This window comes from Rutidosis leptorrhynchoides, chromosome 5 (genome assembly GCF_046630445.1).
Source record: "Rutidosis leptorrhynchoides isolate AG116_Rl617_1_P2 chromosome 5, CSIRO_AGI_Rlap_v1, whole genome shotgun sequence".
Lineage (NCBI taxonomy): Eukaryota > Viridiplantae > Streptophyta > Magnoliopsida > Asterales > Asteraceae > Rutidosis > Rutidosis leptorrhynchoides.
Window position 1 is genome coordinate 224,657,075 of NC_092337.1, and position 23,313 is coordinate 224,680,387.

Genomic DNA, 23,313 nt, shown 5'->3' on the forward strand with positions numbered 1-23,313 from the left:
ATCTTTATGGATCACTTGATAGTGATATATATATGAAGATTCCTGAAGGATTTAAGGTATCAGAAGCAACCAATGCAAAACCCAAAGAAATGTACTCAATCAAGTTACAAAGGTCTTTATATGGGTTGAAACAATCGGGTCGCATGTGGTATAAACGATTAAGTGATTACTTGATAAGCAAAGGGTATACCAATAATCTTATTTGCCCATGTGTTTTCATTAAGAAAACAACATCCGGATATGTGATCATAGCTGTTTATGTTGATGATCTTAATATCATAGGTACAAATAAAGAGATCCATGAAGCCATTCAACTTCTAAAGAAAGAATTTGAAATGAAAGATCTCGGAAAAACCAAGTATTGCCTTGGTTTACAAATTGAACATATGCCTAATGGTTTACTTGTACATCAAACAACATATACTGAAAAGATTTTAAAACGTTTTAATATGGACAAGGAAAAACCATTAAGTACTCCTATGGTTGTTAGATCACTTAATGTTGACACTGATCCATTTCGTCCCTGTGAAGATCATGAAGATATCCTGGGACCAGAAGTACCATATCTTAGTGCAATTGGAGCTCTTATGTATCTTACAAATTGTACAAGACCTGACATTTCTTTTGCAGTTAATTTGTTGGCAAGGTTCAGCTCAGCTCCTACCAAAACACACTGGAATGGGATCAAACACATATTTCGATACCTTCGAGGAACTACTGATTTAGGTTTATTTTATTCTAATGAATCAAAACAAGATTTGGTTGGTTATGCAGATGCAGATTATTTATCTGATCCACATAAAGCTAAATCTCAAAATGGATATGTATTCCTAAATGGAGGTACCGCAATATCATGGCGTTCTCAAAAACAAACACTTGTTGCAACATCATCAAATCATGCCGAAGTAATTGCATTACATGAAGCCAGTCGGGAATGTTTTTGGGTGAGATCAATGACACAACTCATTACTGATTCTTGTGGACTAGAACGCAATAAAAGTTCAACAACTATCTATGAAGATAATGTAGCTTGCATAACACAGATGAAAGAAGGGTATATCAAAAGTGACCGAACAAAACACATACCCCCTAGATTCTTCTCATACACTCAAAATCTCATTAAGGACAACCAGATTGAAATGAGATATGTTCAGTCCAGCAAAAACTCTGCTGACCTCTTCACCAAAGCACTTCCAACTGCTATTTTCAGAACACACGTTCATAATATTGGCATGAGGCATGTTCAGAAGATGTAACAACTCAGGCGTTGCCTACTTGAGGGGGAGTCAACTCTATGCTGCACTCTTTTTCCCTTAGCTAAAGTTTTATCCCAAAGGGTTTTCTTTAGCAAGGTTTTTAACGAGGCAGTACTAGTTATTCACTAATAAAATTATCATCCAAGGGGGAGTGTTATAAAAGTAATAATTGGATGATAATTTTATTATTATTATAGATATTGCATAGTATATTTTATTTTGAGTATAAATAGGTGTGTTGAGTTAGAGTTTATTGTATGTATTTTTTTTGGTTAACAAAAACACACTCTCTCTCTATATTCCAAATGCCACCAAACTCTCATTGTACATTTTTCTATAAATAAAAAACCAATTACTAATACCTTTTGTTCAACCTTTGTTTTCTCCGTTTTACAGTATCTCTATCTCTATATACCTTCTACAGTCAAGAACCACTAAAGGTAGTTATAAGCCTACTAAATTATAACAATATCAGAATTTATATCAACTTTTTTATCATTGTAACTTTCATATTCTGGTTCGAATCCCAATATTTTTGTAATAAACTAAATAGGATAACAATAATAATTTTTCAATACTCTATTCAGGATGTCATTATCACTCCATAACAAATGTCCTTATTTTTCACCAAAATGTGTGCTATCGTTGCTCATTTTTCATTTAATCCTTTCAAATTGTATAGAAAGATATATCACACACACACATACATACATACATACATACATACATACATACATACATACATACATACATACATACATATATATACATACATATATATATATATATATATATATATATATATATATATATATATATATATATATATATATATATATATATATATATATATATATATATATATATATATATATATATATATATATATATATATATATATAAAGCTTTTGTCCACATGTCCTTCAGCCCTTAATTTTCGGTCCACATAGGAGAGATATTTGTCTCACAAAAAAACTATATATATACACTATTTGTTGCTTTTTTTTACCTCACACCAAACCTATACATACAATACATACACCACCTCATCATCCCACATGGCATCCGAAAATATTATCAGTTTAAATTCCAAATTTCTTTTTTGTATAGAAAGTGGTGAGAATGTTGATTTTTTTTCAAACATCCACTCAAGTGCACGCATTTTTTCAAAAAGTACTATTTTTTTTAAAAATACACTCAAGTGCACACATTTACCAAGATATCTTATGTTGACATATCTCATTTTTGCTTAATCCCGCCCATTATATCATTTTATTCAAAATCTTCTTTCTTATTTTCAATTTCAATTCTCTCTCGATTTCAGAATCGTTGCACAACCACCCATCCAGGTATAATATTTTTACTCGATTTTCTTAATTTTAGTGTATTTGTAATGATTTAATTCCGTTTTACCTCTCGATTTCAGATTCTAGACTCCTCCAGGTATAACTATTTTACTCAAATTTCATAATTCCATAATACCCCGTGTTTTATTTTTGGTTATTTATTCATAACATATTTATTTCATGATAATTAATTTTCTTAACTTTTGTTTGTTTTCATTTTAGTTTTAAATAATGTTCACATCTACCAGTATCATTAAGGTCGGAGATAATGATGGACTCAAAGTTATGAATTATCATGATGCTATGGCACTTTTTTGTGTATTTTGCTCTTCAGTCTTGTTTGTAACTTTCACATGTGATCCCAAGTGGCCAGAAATCACAAGAGAATTGGACCTCACTGGTTTTAAACCAGAAGACAAATCAGTTTTATTCCCCAGGTTTGACCGTTACCTTTTAATTTTTTAGAATATTTAAACATCTGTTAAATTAGACATCCTTATTAATACTTTGTTTATTTATTTTTAGAAGTCTATACCCTGGAATTTCAGATACATGATTTGCCTCATGCCCATATATGCTTAGTCCACCACCTAAGAAGGTCATAAAGCAGGAACATTATGAAAGTCCACTCTCGGTCGGGTGTTCAAAGTTTCAAACCAGGAAGAACCTTCTTCCTTAGAGTTGACAATGTTTGGTTTGTTGTTTTAAACAATGTTTATTCTCTTAACTTTTAACAATTTGATCGTTGTTAATTATTGAATACATTTGTATTGTTTACGGACTATCAAAGACGTGTTATTACAATATTATTATAAGAGTTGAAGACCCTGTCCACACAAAATTTGTCATCTTATTGTTACTATTACTCCTCCAAAAAATTAAAATAAAATATCATTGTAATACATACCCCTTTTAAAAGAAATGTTATGGTTTTCTTATAAAGATAGGATCCAAGCATCATTTCACAAAATTTGACAATGTTTGAATTGTTGTTTTAAACAATGTTTATTCTCTTAAGTTTAAACAATATGATAATTCTTATTTATTGAATACCTTTGTATTGTGTACGGACTATCAAAGATGTGTTGTTACAATATTACTATAAAAGTTGAGTCTAGTCCACACAAAACTTGTCATCTTATTGTTACTATTACTCCACCAAAAAAATTAAAAAATATCATTGTAATACATAGCCCTTTTATTTAAAAAGAAATGTTGTGTTTTTCCTATAAACATTGGATTCAGACATTAATTCAAATTTTATACTAACAAATTCATTTGGGAATGGCTGAAACACAAATGACTTATCATCATATTTCTAAATATGGTTTACAAACAACCAATACTATACAATACGACCTAATGTTAATAAACAACCAATACTATATAATACACCACATTTGGTTTAAAATAATAGAGTATAAAATATCATAAATATTATATATATATATATATATATATATATATATATATATATATATATATATATATATATATATATATATATATATATATATATATATATATATATATATATATATATATAGTGTTATCCTTGATTTATTCGTATCAAACGAAATTTTTTATATTACTTTTTGAAAACCATAAATTCTCTTTGGCCCATGATATATTATAAAAGTATTACAGCCCACTCTTAAAACCTATTTGTGCATGTCCAAAAAATTAGCCCAATAATATACACACTTTGATTCTTTGTTAGGTGAAGAGTCAAATCATGTTATATCAAAAATTAATTTATACTTAATAATATACTTGAATAATCGACTGAGATAGAAGGTTCTTCACTCTACCTTCAACTTTAACTGTATCTCTTGCTTGATTAAGTTTATCCCTAAAGGTACAATTTTTCCTTTAACTCATTATTAATACCGTTGATTATGCTTACCATCGTATAACATGCATATGTGTTATAAGTATCTCATATTGTTTTTAAAAAAAGATGTTAAAATAGTAGACTATATAGTATGTGTGTGTGTTAAGCATAATGACTTATTAAGGTTACCACCATTAAGGTTACCACCATAGATTATGTATGTATCTAATCACTTTTTGTTAAAAAGTTATTAAGGTTACCACCATTCAATCTATTCTTAATCGAAGTGCATTAAGACCGAAATTGTTACCAATTGAAGGTTTACACAAAATATTCACGACTGTAAGGTTTATTTAATTATGTTGGCTTTGTCAAATATTAATTTTATTTTAAGGTTAATTTAGTGTTGGTCAATTTTGTTGTAATATTTTTGCTTATCTCCATGAATATCAATCTAATTTATGGAAACTAATTATGTAATGCGAACTGAAAGATCCAAATGTGTACTATGATGAATTTTGATACTATTATTTACACAAACTAGTTGATGTGAATAAAATTGATTATATTTTCTTTACTGACATTGGTAACCGTACTTTTAAATTAACCCATTATGTGTATGAAGATGATTACTGCCACATGTCTGTAGGAAACAAGATATCCACTTCATTTCTAAGTATTTGTCACACCCCCTAAATGGGATCGGGGGTCATATGTGACTAATCAATATAAAAACACAAGTGTAAAGTGAGAAAGACTCTAAATGAGACGTTTTTTTTTATTAAAAACCAATGTATTTAAAGAAGCGGAATTAAAAAGTCATTACAAATGCAAACCCAAAATGTAAATGTAAACATAAATGTTTTAATGCAATAATCTAAAATGCGAACTCCAAAGCAGCATAGTCCAAGTAGCACATAATCTCTAACAATCTTCACCAGAGACAAAACAAGCTTAAAGTGTCAAAAAAAATGGTTTGATTGAACAACATAGGTTTATAATCGTTTTTAGACCATAAAATTTAGTTATCAAGTTTGATGTAGCAACATCATTCCAAAGTAAGTGCCGAAGTTATAATATCGAGACTAAATATAAGTTACCCTAAACACTTCACGTTCGTGTCGTTGAATCATTAATATGTATCCATTGACCAACGGTCAACTAGATAGAGATGTCGCTCTCAGTAGGCCTACTCACATTAACTAAGTTTGCATTCACAGAGCAATTAATGATATCATGGTAGGGATTTAGCATGAAACATAGCATGGCAGCACAGTTAAACAGTTTTGAGTACTTGTGTCTAAGTGTAAACAGTTTTAAAAGCAATCATGTGTCTCACGCCAAAGTTTAAAATAAGTATATAAGGAAAGTTAAAAATGAAATGTCCCGTTCTTATTGATTAAAAACGTTCCATATTAATTGATTTCGTTGCGAGGTTTTGACCTCTATATGAGACGTTTTTCAAAGACTGCATTCATTTTTAAAACAAACCATAACCTTTATTTCATAAATAAATGTTTAAAAAGCTTTACGTAGATTATCAAATAATGATAATCTAAAATATCCTGTTTACACACGACCATTACATAATGGTTTACAATACAAATATGTTACATCGAAATCAGTTTCTTGAATGCAATTTTTACACAATATCATACAAACATGGACTCCAAATCTTGTCCTTATTTTAGTATGCAACAGCGGAAGCTCTTAGTATTCACCTGAGAATAAACATGCTTTAAACGTCAACAAAAATGTTGGTGAGTTATAGGTTTAACCTATATATATCAAATCGTAACAATAGACCACGAGATTTAATATTTCAATACACATCTCATACATAGAGATAAAAATCATTCATATGGTGAACACCTGATAACCGACATTAACAAGATGCATATATAAGAATATCCCCATCATTCCGGGACACCCTTCGGATATGATATAAATTTCGAAGTACTACTTTGGATGGGGTTTGTTAGGCCCAATAGATCTATCTTTAGGATTCGCGTCAATTAGGGTGTCTGTTCCCTAATTCTTAGATTACCAGACTTAATAAAAAGGGGCATATTCGATTTCGATAATTCAACCATAGAATGTAGTTTCACGTTCTTGTGTCTATTTTGTAAATCATTTATAAAACCTGCATGTATTCTCATCCCAAAAATATTAGATTTTAAAAGTGGGACTATAACTCACTTTCACAGATTTTTACTTCGTCGGGAAGTAAGACTTGGCCACTGGTTGATTCACGAACCTATAACAATATATACATTTATATCAAAGTATGTTCAAAATATATTTACAACACTTTTAATATATTTTGATGTTTTAAGTTTATTAAGTCAGCTGTCCTCGTTAGTAACCTACAACTAGTTGTCCACAGTTAGATGTACAGAAATAAACCGATAAATATTATCTTGAATCAATCCATGACCCAGTGTATACGTATCTCAGTATTGATCACAACTCAAACTATATATATTTTGGAATCAACCTCAACCCTGTATAGCTAACTCCAACATTCACATATAGAGTGTCTATGGTTGTTCCGAAATATATATAGATGGGTCGACATGATAGGTCGAAACATTGTATACGTGTCTATGGTATCTCAAGATTACATAATATACAATACAAGTTGATTAAGTTATGGTTGGAATAGATTTGTTACCAATTTTCACGTAGCTAAAATGAGAAAAATTATCCAATCTTGTTTTACCCATAACTTCTTCATTTTAAATCCGTTTTGAGTGAATCAAATTGCTATGGTTTCATGTTGAACTATATTTTATGAATCTAAACAGAAAAAGTATATGTTTATAGTCAGAAAAATAAGTTACAAGTCGTTTTTGTAAAGGTAGTCATTTCAGTCGAAAGAACGACGTCTAGATGACCATTTTAGAAAACATACTTCCACTTTGAGTTTAATCATAATTTTTGGATATAGTTTCATGTTCATAATAAAAATCATTTTCCCAGAATAACAACTTTTAAATCAAAATTTATCATAGTTTTTAATTCACTAACCCAAAACAGCCCGCAGTGTTACTACGACGGTGTAAATCCGATTTTACGGTGTTTTTCGAGTTTCCAGGTTTTAAATCATTAAGTTAGCATATCATATAGATATAGAACATGTGTTTAGTTGATTTTAAAATTCAAGTTAGAAGGATTAACTTTTATTTGCGAACAAGTTTAGAATTAACTAAACTATGTTCTAGTGATTACAAGTTTAAACCTTCGAATAAGATAACTTTATATGTATGAATCGAATGATGTTATGAACATCATTACTACCTCAAGTTCCTTGGATAAACCTACTGGAAATGAGAAAAATAGATCTAGCTTCAAAGGATCCTTGGATGGCTTGAAAGTTCTTGAATCAGAATCATGACACGAAAACAATTTCAAGTAAGATTTCCACTCGAAATAAGATTGTTATAGTTATAGAAATTGAATTAAAGTTTGAATATGATTATTACCTTGTATTAGAAATATAACCTACTGTAAGTAACAAAGGTTTCTTGATCTTGGATGATTACTTGGAATGGATTTAGAAAACTTGGAAGTAAACTTGCAATCTTGGAAGTATTCTTGATTTTATGAAACTAGAACTTTTGGAATTTATGAAGAACACTTAGAACTTGAAGATAGAACTTGAGAGAGATCAATTAGATGAAGAAAATTGAAGAATGAAAGTGTTTGTAGGTATTTTTGGTCGTTGGTGTATGGATTAGATATAAAGGATATGTAATTTTGTTTTCATGTAAATAAGTCATGAATGATTACTCATATTTTTGTAATTTTATGAGATATTTCATGCTAGTTGCCAAATGATGGTTCCCACATGTGTTAGGTGACTCACATGGGCTGCTAAGAGCTAATCATTGGAGTGTATATACCAATAGTACATACATCTAAAAGCTGTGTATTGTACGAGTACGAATACGGGTGCATACGAGTAGAATTGTTGATGAAACTGAACGAGGATGTAATTGTAAGCATTTTTGTTAAGTAGAAGTATTTTGATAAGTGTCTTGAAGTCTTTCAAAAGTGTATGAATACATATTAAAATACTACATGTATATACATTTTAACTGAGTCGTTAAGTCATCGTTAGTCGTTACATGTAAATGTTGTTTTGAAACCTTTAGGTTAACGATCTTGTTGAATGTTGTTAACCCATTGTTTATTATAACAAATGAGATGTTAAATTGTTATATTATCATGATATTATGATATATAATATATCTTAGTATGATGTATATACAGTTAAATGTCGTTACAACGATAATCGTTACATATATGTCTCGTTTCGAAATCATTAAGTTAGTAGTCTTATTTTTACATATGTATTTCATTGTTAATACACTTAATAATATATTTAATTATCATTTAACATAATTAAACAAGTATATCAATATCTTAATATGATTCATATGTACCTAGTAAGACGTTGTTATAACGATAATCGTTATATATATCGTTTTCGAGTTTCTTAAATTAATAATCTCATTTTTATGTATATAACTCATTGTTAAAATACCTAATGAGATACATACTTATAATAAAATCATGTTAAATATATATATAACCATATATATGTCATCGTATAGTTTTTACAAGTTTTAACGTTCGTGAATCACCTGTCAACTTGGGTGGTCAATTGTCTATATGAAACCTATTTCAATTAATCAAGTCTTAACAAGTTTGATTGCTTAACATGTTGGAAACACTTAATCATGTAAATAACAATTTCATTTAATATATATATAAACATGGAAAAGTTCGGGTCACTACAGTACCTACCCGTTAAATAAATTTCGTCCCGAAATTTTAAGCAGTTGGAGGTGTTGACGTATCTTCTGTAAATAAATGCGGATATTTCTTCTTCATCTAATCTTCACGCTCTCAGGTGAACTCGGGTCCTCTACGAGCATTCCATCGAACCTTAACAATCGGTATCTTGTTTTGATTAAGTCTCTTAACCTCACGATCCATTATTTCGACGGGTTCTTCAATGAATTGAAGTTTTTTATTGATTTGGATTTCGTCCAACGGAATAGTGAGATCTTCTTTAGCAAAACATTTCTTCAAATTTGAGACGTGGAAAGTGTTATGTACAGCCGCGAGTTGTTGAGGTAGCTCCAGTTGGTAAGCTACTGGTCCGACACGATCTATAATCTTGAATGGTCCAATGTACCTTGGATTTAGTTTCCCCCGTTTACCAAATCGAACAACGCCTTTCCAAGGTGAAACCTTAAGCATGACCATTTCTCCAATTTCAAACTCTATATCTTTTCTTTTACTGTCCGCGTAGCTCTTTTGTCGACTCTGGGCGGTTTTCAATCTTTGTTGAATTTGGATGATTTTCTCAGTAGTTTCTTGTATTATCTCCGGACCCGTAATCTGTCTATCTCCCACTTCACTCCAACAAATCGGAGACCTGCACTTTCTACCATAAAGTGCTTCAAACGGCGCCATCTCAATGCTTGAATGGTAGCTGTTGTTGTAGGAAAATTCTGCTAACGGTAGATGTCGATCCCAACTGTTTCCGAAATCAATAACACAAGCTCGTAGCATGTCTTCAAGCGTTTGTATCGTCATTTCGCTTTGCCCATCAGTTTGTGGATGATAGGCAGTACTCATGTCTAGACGAGTTCCCAATGCTTGCTGTAATGTCTGCCAGAATCTTGAAATAAATCTACCATCCCTGTCAGAGATAATAGAGATTGGTATTCCATGTCTGGAGACGACTTCCTTCAAATACAGTCGTGCTAACTTCTCCATCTTGTCATCTTCTCTTATTGGCAGGAAGTGTGCTGACTTGGTGAGACGATCAACTATTACCCAAATAGTATCATAACCACTTGCAGTCCTTGGCAATTTAGTAATGAAATCCATGGTAATGTTTTCCCATTTCCATTCCGGGATTTCAGGTTGTTGAAGTAGACCTGATGGTTTCTGATGCTCAGCTTTGACCTTAGAACACGTCAAACATTCTCCTACGCATTTAGCAATATCGGCTTTCATACCCGGCCACCAAAAATGTTTCTTGAGATCCTTGTACATCTTCCCCGTTCCAGGATTTATTGAGTATCTGGTTTTATGAGCTTCTCTAAGTACCATTTCTCTCATATCTCCAAATTTTGGTACGCAAATCCTTTCAGCCCTATACCGGGTTCCGTCTTCCAGAATATTAAGATGCTTCTCCGATCCTTTGGGTATATCATCCTTTAAATTTCCCTCTTTTAAAACTCCTTGTTGCGCCTCCTTTATTTGAGTAGTAAGGTTAGTGTGAATCATTATATTCATAGATTTTACTCGAATGGGTTCTCTGTCCTTTCTGCTCAAGGCATCGGCTACCACATTTGCCTTCCCCGGGTGGTAACGAATCTCAAAGTCGTAATCATTCAACAATTCAATCCACCTACGCTGCCTCATATTCAGTTGTTTCTGATTAAATATGTATTGAAGACTTTTGTGGTCGGTATATATAATACTTTTGACCCCATATAAGTAGTGCCTCCAAGTCTTTAATGCAAAAACAACCGCGCCTAATTCCAAATCATGCGTCGTATAATTTTGCTCGTGAATCTTTAATTGTCTAGACGCATAAGCAATCACCTTCGTCCGTTGCATTAATACACAACCGAGACCTTGCTTTGATGCGTCACAATAAATCACAAAATCATCATTCCCTTCAGGCAATGACAATATAGGTGCCGTAGTTAGTTTTTCTTCAATAATTGAAACGCCTTCTCTTGTTCATCCTTCCATTCAAATTTCTTCCCTTTATGCGTTAATGCAGTCAAGGGTTTTGCTATTTTGGAGAAATCTTGGATGAATCTTCTGTAGTAACCAGCCAATCCTAAAAATTGACGTATATGCTTCGGAGTTTTTGGGGTTTCCCACTTTTCAACGGTTTCGATCTTTGTCGGGTCCACCTGGATACCTTCTTTGTTCACTATGTGACCGAGAAATTGAACTTCTTCCAACCAAAATGCACACTTTGAAAACTTAGCGTACAGTTTTTCTTTCCTCAATACTTCTAGCACTTTTCTCAAATGTTCTTCGTGCTCTTGATCATTCTTTGAGTAAATAAGTATGTCATCGATGAAAACAATGACAAACTTGTCAAGATATGGCCCACACACTCGGTTCATAAGGTCCATGAACACAGCTGGTGCGTTAGTCAATCCAAACGGCATAACCATAAACTCGTAATGACCATAACGCGTCCTAAAAGTAGTTTTTGGAATATCATCCTCCTTTACTCGCATTTGATGATATCCAGAACGTAAATCGATCTTCGAATAAATCGACGAGCCTTGTAGTTGATCAAATAAGTCGTCAATTCTCGGCAGTGGATAACGGTTTTTGATGGTAAGTTTGTTCAACTCTCTGTAGTCAATACACAACCTAAATGTACCATCCTTCTTCTTGACAAACAAAACAGGAGCTCCCCATGGTGATGTGTGTAGTGACCCGAACTTTTCCATGTTTATATATATTAATTGAGATTGATATTTACATGATTAAATGTTTCTAACATGTTAAGCAATCAAACTTGTTAAGACTTGATTAATTGAAATATGTTTCATATAGACAATTGACCATCCAAGTTGACCGGTGATTCACGAACGTTAAAACTTGTAAAAACTATATGATGACATATATATGGATATATATATATAGTTAATATGATACTATAATAAGTAAACATATCATTAAGTATATTAACGATGAACTACATATGTAAAAACAAGACTACTAACTTAATGATTTTTAAACGAGACATATATGTAATGATTATCGTTGTAAAGACATTTAATGTATATATATCATATTAAGAGATATTCATACATGATAATATCATGATAATATAATAATTTAAAATCTCATTTGATATTATAAACATTGGGTTACAACATTTAACAAGATCGTTAACCTAAAGGTTTCAAAACAACACTTACATGTAACGACTAACGATGACTTAACGACTCAGTTAAAATGTATATACATGTAGTGTTTTAATATGTATTTATACACTTTTGAAAGACTTCAATACACTTATCAAAATACTTCTACTTAACAAAAATGCTTACAATTACATCCTCGTTCAGTTTCATCAACAATTCTACTCGTATGCACCCGTATTCGTACTCGTACAATACACAGCTTTTAGATGTATGTACTATTGGTATATACACTCCAATGATCAGCTCTTAGCAGCCCATGTGAGTCACCTAACACATGTGGGAACCATCATTTGGCAACTAGCATGAAATATCTCATAAAATTACAAAAATATGAGTAATCATTCTTCAATTTTCTTCATCTAATTGATCTCTCTCAAGTTCTATCTTCAAGTTCTAAGTGTTCTTCATACATTCTACAAGTTCTAGTTACATAAAATCAAGAATACTTTCAAGTTTGCTAGCTCACTTCCAATCTTGTAAGGTGATCATCCAACCTCAAGAAATCTTTTATTCTTACAGTAGGTTATCATTCTAATACAAGGTAATAATCATATTCAAACTTTGGTTCAATTTCTATAACTATAACAATCTTATTTCAAGTGATGATCTTACTTGAACTTGTTTTCGTGTCATGATTATGCTTCAAGAACTTCGAGCCATCCAAGGATCCGTTGAAGCTAGATCCATTTTTCTCTTTTCCAGTAGGTTTATCCAAGGAACTTAAGGTAGTAATGATGTTCATAACATCATTCGATTCATACATATAAAGCTATCTTATTCGAAGGTTTAAACTTGTAATCACTAGAACATAGTTTAGTTAATTCTAAACTTGTTCGCAAACAAAAGTTAATCCTTCTAACTTGACTTTTAAAATCAACTAGACACATGTTCTATATCTATATGATATGCTAACTTAATGATTTAAAACCTGGAAACACGAAAAACACCGTAAAACCGGATTTACGCCGTCGTAGTAACACCGCGGGCTGTTTTGGGTTAGTTAATTAAAAACTATGATAAACTTTGATTTAAAAGTTGTTATTCTGAGAAAATGATTTTTATTACGAACACGAAACTATATCCAAAAATTATGGTTAAACTCAAAGTGAAAGTATGTTTTCTAAAATGGTCATCTAGACGTCGTTCTTTCGACTGAAATGACTACCTTTACAAAAATGACTTGTAACTTATTTTTCTGACTATAAACCAATACTTTTTCTGTTTAGATTCATAAAATAGAGTTCAATATGAAACCATAGCAATTTGATTCACTCAAAACGGATTTAAAATGAAGAAGTTATGGGTAATACAAGATTGGATAATTTTTCTCATTTTAGCTACGTGAAAATTGGTAACAAATCTATTCCAACCATAACTTAATCAACTTGTATTGTATATTATGTAATCTTGAGATACCATAGGCACGTATACAATGTTTCGACCTATCATGTCGACACATCTATATATATTTCGGAACAACCATAGACACTCTATATGTGAATGTTGGAGTTAGCTATACAGGGTTGAGGTTGATTCTAAAATATATATAGTTTGAGTTGTGATCAATACTGAGATACGTATACACTGGGTCGTGGATTGATTCAAGATAATATTTATCGATTTATTTCTGTACATTTAACTGTGGACAACTAGTTGTAGGTTACTAACGAGGACAGCTGACTTAATAAACTTAAAACATCAAAATATATTAAAAGTGTTGTAAATATATTTTGAACATACTTTGATATATATGTATATATTGTTATAGGTTCGTGAATCAACCAGTGGCCAAGTCTTACTTCCCGACGAAGTAAAAATCTGTGAAAGTGAGTTACAGTCCCACTTTTAAAATCTAATATTTTTGGGATGAGAATACATGCAGGTTTTATAAATGATTTACAAAATAGACACAAGTACGTGAAACTACATTCTATGGTTGAATTATCGAAATCGAATATGCCCCTTTTTATTAAGTCTGGTAATCTAAGAATTAGGGAACAGACACCCTAATTGACGCGAATCCTAAAGATAGATCTATTGGGCCTAACAAACCCCATCCAAAGTACTGGATGCTTTAGTACTTCGAAATTTATATCATATCCGAAGGGTGTCCCGGAATGATGGGGATATTCTTATATATGCATCTTGTTAATGTCGGTTACCAGGTGTTCACCATATGAATGATTTTTATCTCTATGTATGGGATGTGTATTGAAATATGAAATCATGTGGTCTATTATTATGATTTGATATATATAGGTTAAACCTATAACTCACCAACATTTTTGTTGACGTTTTAAGCATGTTTATTCTCAGGTGATTATTAAGAGCTTCCGCTGTCGCATACTTAAATAAGGACGAGATTTGGAGTCCATGCTTGTATGATATTGTGTAAAAACTGCATTCAAGAAACTTATTTTGTTGTAACATATTTGTATTGTAAACCATTATGTAATGGTCGTGTGTAAACAGGATATTTTAGATTATCATTATTTGATAATCTACGTAAAGCTTTTTAAACCTTTATTGATGAAATAATGGTTATGGTTTGTTTTAAAATGAATGCAGTCTTTGAAAAACGTCTCATATAGAGGTCAAAACCTCGCAACGAAATCAATTAATATGGAACGTTTTTAATCAATAAGAACGGGACATTTCAATGTGCTTGGTCGAATGAAACCACGTTCTAATAGTTCTTGCAGTTGGCTTTGCATTTCTTTCATCTCGCTGGGTGCGAGTCTATAAGGAGCACGAGTTATTGGTGCAGCTCCTGGTATAAGATCTATTTGAAATTCAACAGATCGATGTGGAGGTAGTCCCGGTAATTCTTTCGCAAATACATCGGGAAATTCTTTTGCGACGAAAACATCATTGATGCTCTTTTCTTCAGTTTGTACTTTCTCGACGTGTGCTAGAACAGCATAGCAACCTTTTCTTATTATTTTTTGTGCCTTCAAATTACTAATAAGATGTAGCTTCATGTTGCCCTTTTCTCCGTACACCATTAAGGGTTCTCCTTCTTCTCGTACAATGCGAATTGCATTTTTATAACATACGATCTCTGCTTTCACCTTCTTCAGCCAGTCCATGCCAACTATTACATCAAAACTCCCTAACTCTACTGGTATCAAATCAATCTTAAATATTTCGCTACCCAGTTTAATTTCTCGATTCCGGCATATATTATCTGCTGAAATTAATTTACCGTTTGCTAATCCGAGTAAAAATGTACTATCCAACGGTGTCAATGGACAACTTAATTTAGCACAAAAATCTCTACTCATATAGCTTCTATCCGCACCCGAATCAAATAAAACGTAAGCAGATTTATTGTCAATAAGAAACGTACCCGTAACAAGCTCCGGGTCTTCCTGTGCCTCTGCCGCATTAATATTGAAAACTCTTCCGCGGCCTTGTCCATTCGTGTTCTCCTGGTTCGGGCAATTTCTAATAATGTGGCCCGGTTTTCCACATTTATAACAAACTACATTGGCATAACTTGCTCCGCCATTACTCGTTCTGACACCATTTGTTCCTTTCGTTCTATTAACCCCTGGTCCGTAGACCTCACACTTCGCCGCGCTATGACCATTTCTTTTACACTTGTTGCAAAATTTGGTGCAGAACCCCGAGTGATACTTTTCACACCTTTGGCATAGCTGCTTCTGATTGTTGTTGTTGTTGCGGTTGTTATTGTTGTTGGGATGATTGTTGTAGTTGTTGTTGTTGTTGTTGTTGTTGTTGTTGTTGTTGTTGTTGGGCCATTTGTTGTAGTTGCGATTGATGTTGCGATTGTTGGGATAATTGTTGTGATTATTATTGTAATTGCTGTTGTTGTTGTATTGGTGATTCTTATCACCGTTTTCCTCCCACTTTCTTTTGACTTGCTTCACATTGGCCTCTTCAGCCGTCTGTTCTTTAATTCTTTCCTCAATCTGGTTCACTAGTTTGTGAGCCATTCTACATGCCTGTTGTATGGAGGCGGGCTCGTGTGAACTTATATCTTCTTGGATTCTTTCCGGTAATCCTTTCACAAACGCGTCGATCTTCTCTTCCCCATCTTCGAACGCTCCCGGACACAATAGGCACAATTCTGTGAATCGTCTTTCATACGTAGTAATATCAAATCCTTCGGTTCGTAACCCTCTAAGTTCTGTCTTGAGCTTATTGACCTCAGTTCTGGGACGGTACTTCTCGTTCATCAAGTGCTTGAATGCTGACCACGGTAGTGCGTAAGCATCATCTTGTCCCACTTGCTCTAGATAGGTATTCCACCATGTTAACGCAGAACCTGTGAAGGTATGCGTAGCGTACTTCACTTTGTCCTCTTTAGTACACTTAGTTATGGCAAACATCGATTCGGCCTTCTCGGTCCACCGTTTCAATCCGATCGGTCCTTCAGTTCCATCAAATTCCAAAGGTTTGCAGGCAGTGAATTCTTTGTAGGTGCATCCTACACGATTTCCTGTACTGCTAGATCAAAGTTTATTGTTGGTATGTAGCGCAGCCTGTACTGGGGCTATGTTTGAAGCTAGAAAAGTACGGAATTCCTCTTCATTCATATTCACGGTGTGTCGAGTAGTCGGTGCCATTTCCTTCAAAATAGTCAAATGGAACAAGTTAATCATACAGAATATTAAGAGTAGTTAATAGTATTTCGTAGCATAATATGAACTCATTTATAAAAGCTTTTTCTTCATATTAGCGTTTTATAAGTTTAAATTCGGGTAGTACCTACCCGTTAAGTTCATACATAGTAGCTAATATACAATTCAACTACTACAATTCTATATGAAAAACTGATTATAATAATATTTCGCGTTCAAACTTTTATACAATATTTTACAAACTTACAATACCGCTTATTTTACATAAAGCATGAAATATAGCACACAATAACTTTGATACAAGATAGTTGTGAAGATAATTCTAGCTAGTACACAAGCCGTTCAGCAAAGGCAATAAAGACACGTAATTCATACGTCCAGAAACAAGTCATGCATTCTGGTTTTACTAGGACTACTTCCCATCCTTGGTCTTGTGGAACATAACCGTTATGTCCGTTGATAAGACAACGTGTTGTAACGTCGTCAAAGGGACGAGGGTTACGTAATGACCAACAGTCTCGTAATAACCTAAAAACCTCATTTCTTACCCCAATTACCGACTCCGTCACTTGTGGGAACATTTTGTTTAATAGCTGTAGCCCAATGTTCTTTTTCTCACTTTGGTGAGAAGCGAACATTACTAACCCGTAAGCATAGCATGCTTCTTTATGTTGCATGTTAGCAGCTTTTTCTAAATCATGAAGTCCTATATTCGGATACATTGAGTCAAAATAATTTCTTAACCCGTTGCGTAAAATAGCATGTGGGTTCCCCGCAATATATGCGTCAAAGTAAACACATCGTAACTTATGGGTTTCCCAATGTGATATCCCCCATCTTTCAAACAAAAGTCTCTTATAAAGCAAGACATTCTTGGAACGTTCTTCGAATGTCTTACAAACTGATCTCGCCTTAAATAGTTGTGCCGAGGAATTCTGACCGACTCTAGACAAGATTTCATCAATCATGTCTCCGGGTAGGTCTCTTAAAATATTGGGTTGTCTATCCATTTTGTGTTTTTAAACTGTAAAATAGACAAGAGTTAGATTCATAAAAAAATACTTATCAATACAAGCAATTTTTACATATATCATAAAGCATAAGCACACTATATTACATATATTACACCACACGAATACAACTATCTTATTCCGACTCGCTTGTTTCTTCTTCTTCGGTTTTGGTTCATTTTGCCAAGTTTCTAGGGATATATGATGTTCCCCTAATACGAGCCATCGTTTTCCACATTGGTTTAGAAAAACCTGGTGGTTTAGAGGTTCCCAGGTCATTGTTACAACTTAAGGACTTCGGGGGTTGACGATACATATAAAGTTCATCGGGGTTGGAATTAGATTTCTCTATTTTTATGCCCTTTACCTTATTATTATCTTTTGCTTTTTTAAATTCAGTTGGGGTAATTTCTATAACATCATCGGAATCCTCGTCGGAATCCGATTCATCGGAGAATTGGTAATCCTCCCAATATTTTGCTTCCTTGGCGGAAACACCATTGACCATAATTAACCTTGGTCGGTTGGTTGAGGATTTTTTTTACTTAACCGTTTTATTATTTCTCCCACCGGTTCTATTTCCTCCTCCGGTTCCTCCTCTTCCGGTTCTGATTCTTTTTCCGGTTCTGATTCTTCTTCCGGTTCCTCTTCGGGAACTTGTGAATCAGTCCAATATATATTCGACTCTTCGTTATTATTAGGTGAGTCAATGGGATTTGTGCTAGAGGTAGACATCTTTCACACAATATCAAACATGTTAAGAGATTAATATATCACATAATATATACATGTTAATAATATATAGTTTCCAACAAAAATGTTAAGCAATCATTTTTAAAGAAAACACGGACGAAGTCCAGACTCACTAATGCATCCTAACAAACTCGATAAGACACACTAATGCAAATTTTCTGGTTCTCTAAGACCAACGCTCTGATACCAACTGAAATGTCCCGTTCTTATTGATTAAAAACGTTCCATATTAATTGATTTCGTTGCGAGGTTTTGACCTCTATATGAGACGTTTTTCAAAGACTGCATTCATTTTTAAAACAAACCATAACCTTTATTTCATAAATAAAGGTTTAAAAAGCTTTACGTAGATTATCAAATAATGATAATCTAAAATATCCTGTTTACACACGACCATTACATAATGGTTTACAATACAAATATGTTACATCGAAATCAGTTTCTTGAATGCAGTTTTTACACAATATCCTACAAACATGGACTCCAAATCTTGTCCTTATTTTAGTATGCAACAGCGGAAGCTCTTAGTATTCACCTGAGAATAAACATGCTTTAAACGTCAACAAAAATGTTGGTGAGTTATAGGTTTAACCTATATATATCAAATCGTAACAATAGACCACAAGATTTCATATTTCAATACACATCCCATACATAGAGATAAAAATCATTCATATGGTGAAAACCTGGTAACCGACATTAACAAGATGCATATATAATAATATCCCCATCATTCCGGGACACCCTTCGGATATGATATAAATTTCAAAGTACTAAAGCATCCGATACTTTGGATGGGGTTTGTTAGGCCCAATAGATCTATCTTTAGGATTCGCGTCAATTAGGGTGTCTGTTCCCTAATTCTTAGATTACCAGACTTAATAAAAAGGGGCATATTCGATTTCGATAATTCAACCATAGAATGTAGTTTCACGTACTTGTGTCTATTTTGTAAATCATTTATAAAAACTGCATGTATTCTCATCCCAAAAATATTAGATTTTAAAAGTGGGACTATAACTCACTTTCACAGATTTTTACTTCGTCGGGAAGTAAGACTTGGCCACTTGTTTATTCACGAACCTATAACAATATATATATATATATATATATATATATATATATATATATATATATATATATATATATATATATATATATATATATATATATATATATATATATATATATATATATATATATATATATATATATATATATATATATATATATATATATATATATATATATATATATCAAAGTATGTTCAAAATATATTTACAACACTTTTAATATATTTTGATGTATTAAGTTTATTAAGTCAGCTGTCCTTGTTAGTAACCTACAACTAGTTGTCCACAGTTAGATGTACAGAAATAAATCGATAAATATTATCTTGAATCAATCCACAACCCAGTGTATACGTATCTCATTATTGATCACAACTCAAACTATATATATTTTGGAATCAACCTCAACCCTGTATAGCTAACTCCAACATTCACATATAGAGTGTCTATGGTTGTTCCGAAATATATATAGATGTGTCGACATGATAGGTCAAAACATTGTATACGTTTCTATGGTATCTCAAGATTACATAATATACAATACAAGTTGATTAAGTTATGGTTGGAATAGATTTGTTACCAATTTTCACGTTGCTAAAATGAGAAAAATTATTCAATTTTGTTTTACCCATAACTTCTTCATTTTAAATCCGTTTTGAGTGAATCAAATTGCTATGGTTTCATATTGAAATCTATTTTATGAATCTAACCAGAAAAAGTATAGGTTTATAGTCTGAAAACTAAGTTACAAGTCGTTTTTGTAAAGGTAGTCATTTCAGTCGAAAGAACGACGTCTAGATGACCATTTTAGAAAACATACTTCCACTTTGAGTTTAACCATGATTTTTGGATATAGTTTCATGTTCATAATAAAAATCATTTTCCCAGAATAAAAACTTTTAAATCAAAGTTTATCATAGTTTTTAATTAACTAACCCAAAACAGCCCGCGGTGTTACTACGACGGCGTAAATCCGGTTTTGAGGTGTTTTTCGTGTTTCCAGGTTTTAAATCATTAAGTTAGCATATCATATAGATATAGAACATGTGTTTAGATGATTTTAAAAGTCAAGTTAAAAGGATTAACTTTTATTTGCGAACAAGTTTAGAATTAACTAAACTATGTTCTAGTGATTACAAGTTTAAACCTTCGAATAAGATAGCTTTATATGTATGAATCGAATAATGTTATGAACATCATTACTACCTCAAGTTCCTTGGATAAAACTACTAGAAATGAGAAAAATAGATCTAGCTTCAAAGGATCCTTGGATGGCTTGAAAGTTCTTGAAGCAGAATCATGACACGAAAATAATTTCAAGTAAGATTTCCACTCGAAATAAGATTGTTATAGTTATAGAAATTGAATTAAAGTTTGAATATGATTATTACCTTGTATTAGAAAGATAACCTAGTGTAAGTAACAAAGGTTTCTTGATCTTGGATGATTACTTGGAATGGATTTAGAAAACTTGGAAGTAAACTTGCAATCTTGGAAGTATTCTTGATTTTATGAAACTAGAACTTTTGGAATTTATGAAGAACACTTAGAACTTGAAGATAGAACTTGAGAGAGATCAATTAGATGAAGAAAATTGAGGAATCAAAGTGTTTGTAGGTGTTTTTGGTCGTTGGTGTATGGATTAGATATAAAGGATATGTAATTTTGTTTTCATGTAAATAAGTCATGAATGATTACTTATATTTTTGTAATTTTATGAGATATTTCATGCTAGTTGCCAAAGGATGGTTCCCACATGTGTTAGGTGACTCACATGGGCTGCTAAGAGCTGATCATTGGAGTGTATATACCAATAGTACATACATCTAAAAGTTGTGTATTGTACGAGTACGAATACGGGTGCATACGAGAAGAATTGTTGATGAAACTGAACGAGGATGTAATTGTAAGCATTTTTGTTAAGTAGAAGTATTTTGATAAGTGTCTTGAAGTTTTTCAAAAGTGTATGAATACATATTAAAACACTACATGTATATACATTTTAACTGAGTCGTTAAGTCATCGTTAGTCGTTACATGTAAATGTTGTTTTGAAACCTTTAGGTTAACGATCTTGTTGAATGTTGTTAACCCATTGTTTATTATAACAAATGAGATGTTAAATTGTTATATTATCAGGATATTATGATATATAATATATCTTAGTATGATGTATATGATCACTTGATAGTTAAAGTGAAAAACGATCATCGGGGCCCAAAATAATCATTGAACATCCCATCCTCCATTATAATCTTATTGCACTCAATCCGTAATTAAGCAACATCATTAATTAAGGATTGATCAATTGGCGCCATCCGTGGGACTCGTTTTACAAATTAAACTGAAAATTTTTTGTTTTACGCCGATTAAATAATTAATTCAACGGTTTAATTTCAAATCATGATTTTGTTGTGATGATTTGCAGGTGTTTTTTCCAATACGCAAATTGTTAATCTGCTTAACAATCATGACGTCAAATGCAAAACAAACTGGCGTCTCTGCGAATGCTGATGGATTGCCTGGCGATTCGCAAAACGTTATCGTATTTCCAATGCAAACAGATGGAAGTGTTACTGCGGGGAAATCGGTTCAGGAAACGAATGCTAAAAAATCTAATGAAAACAATGCTAACGATTCGTAGCCTGAAGCTGCCGCTGAAAAAATGATCGCACGCGGAACGTTATTGCAAAATCGCGAAGAATCAATCGCTGAAGGAAAGCGAGCGAAAATCTTATCGGGAAAATCCAGTTTACGCACTGAGAAAATTGTTAATACTGCTATTGAGCAAGCCAAAAGAGACGCTAAGCATAATTGTGAATCTCGCATACCGCGCACATACTTATGGCCATTAAGTGGTTCAGGATCACAAAGTGATCGGTTGGTTCTTGAGCACAATGACAGCGATAGTGATAACGCGGATGATCAAATCCACGCGCGCTCCGCACACAAGTCCAGATTGGCGAAAGCGCCAAGGCAGGAAGATGAATTTTCTGATGACTCAGACAGCGCAGAAGAGTTTGTTAAAAATTCATACGTCAAGCGAAAGCGACCACCAACACCTTTCCCTCGCTATGGGGAGGAAGGTGAAGCGTCTGAAGCAGCGCGCAGAGAAAACGCCCAAAATTTTTTAGCGGATGCTTTCAGAAGCATTGCGCCGAAATCAATGCAACATAAGTTCGATCAGCCAAATTTTCTGCAAGATATGCTTACCAAATTCTGTGCGGATGACACAGACATTCGCGCAAAAAAGGCAACAGAAATTACCACTGCTGCCGATAAATTTGTCCAGCACATTTCTGACTATCCAATTGTTTCTCCGCCGATTGTGCCGGCGACGTTGGAAGTTTACTCAGCCCTCACTGATCCCTTGGATTTTCTGCAACGCTTTGAGGGCGTCGTAAGCACTTACAACTGGGATGAACCAGTCGCATGTAGAGTGTTTCCTATGGC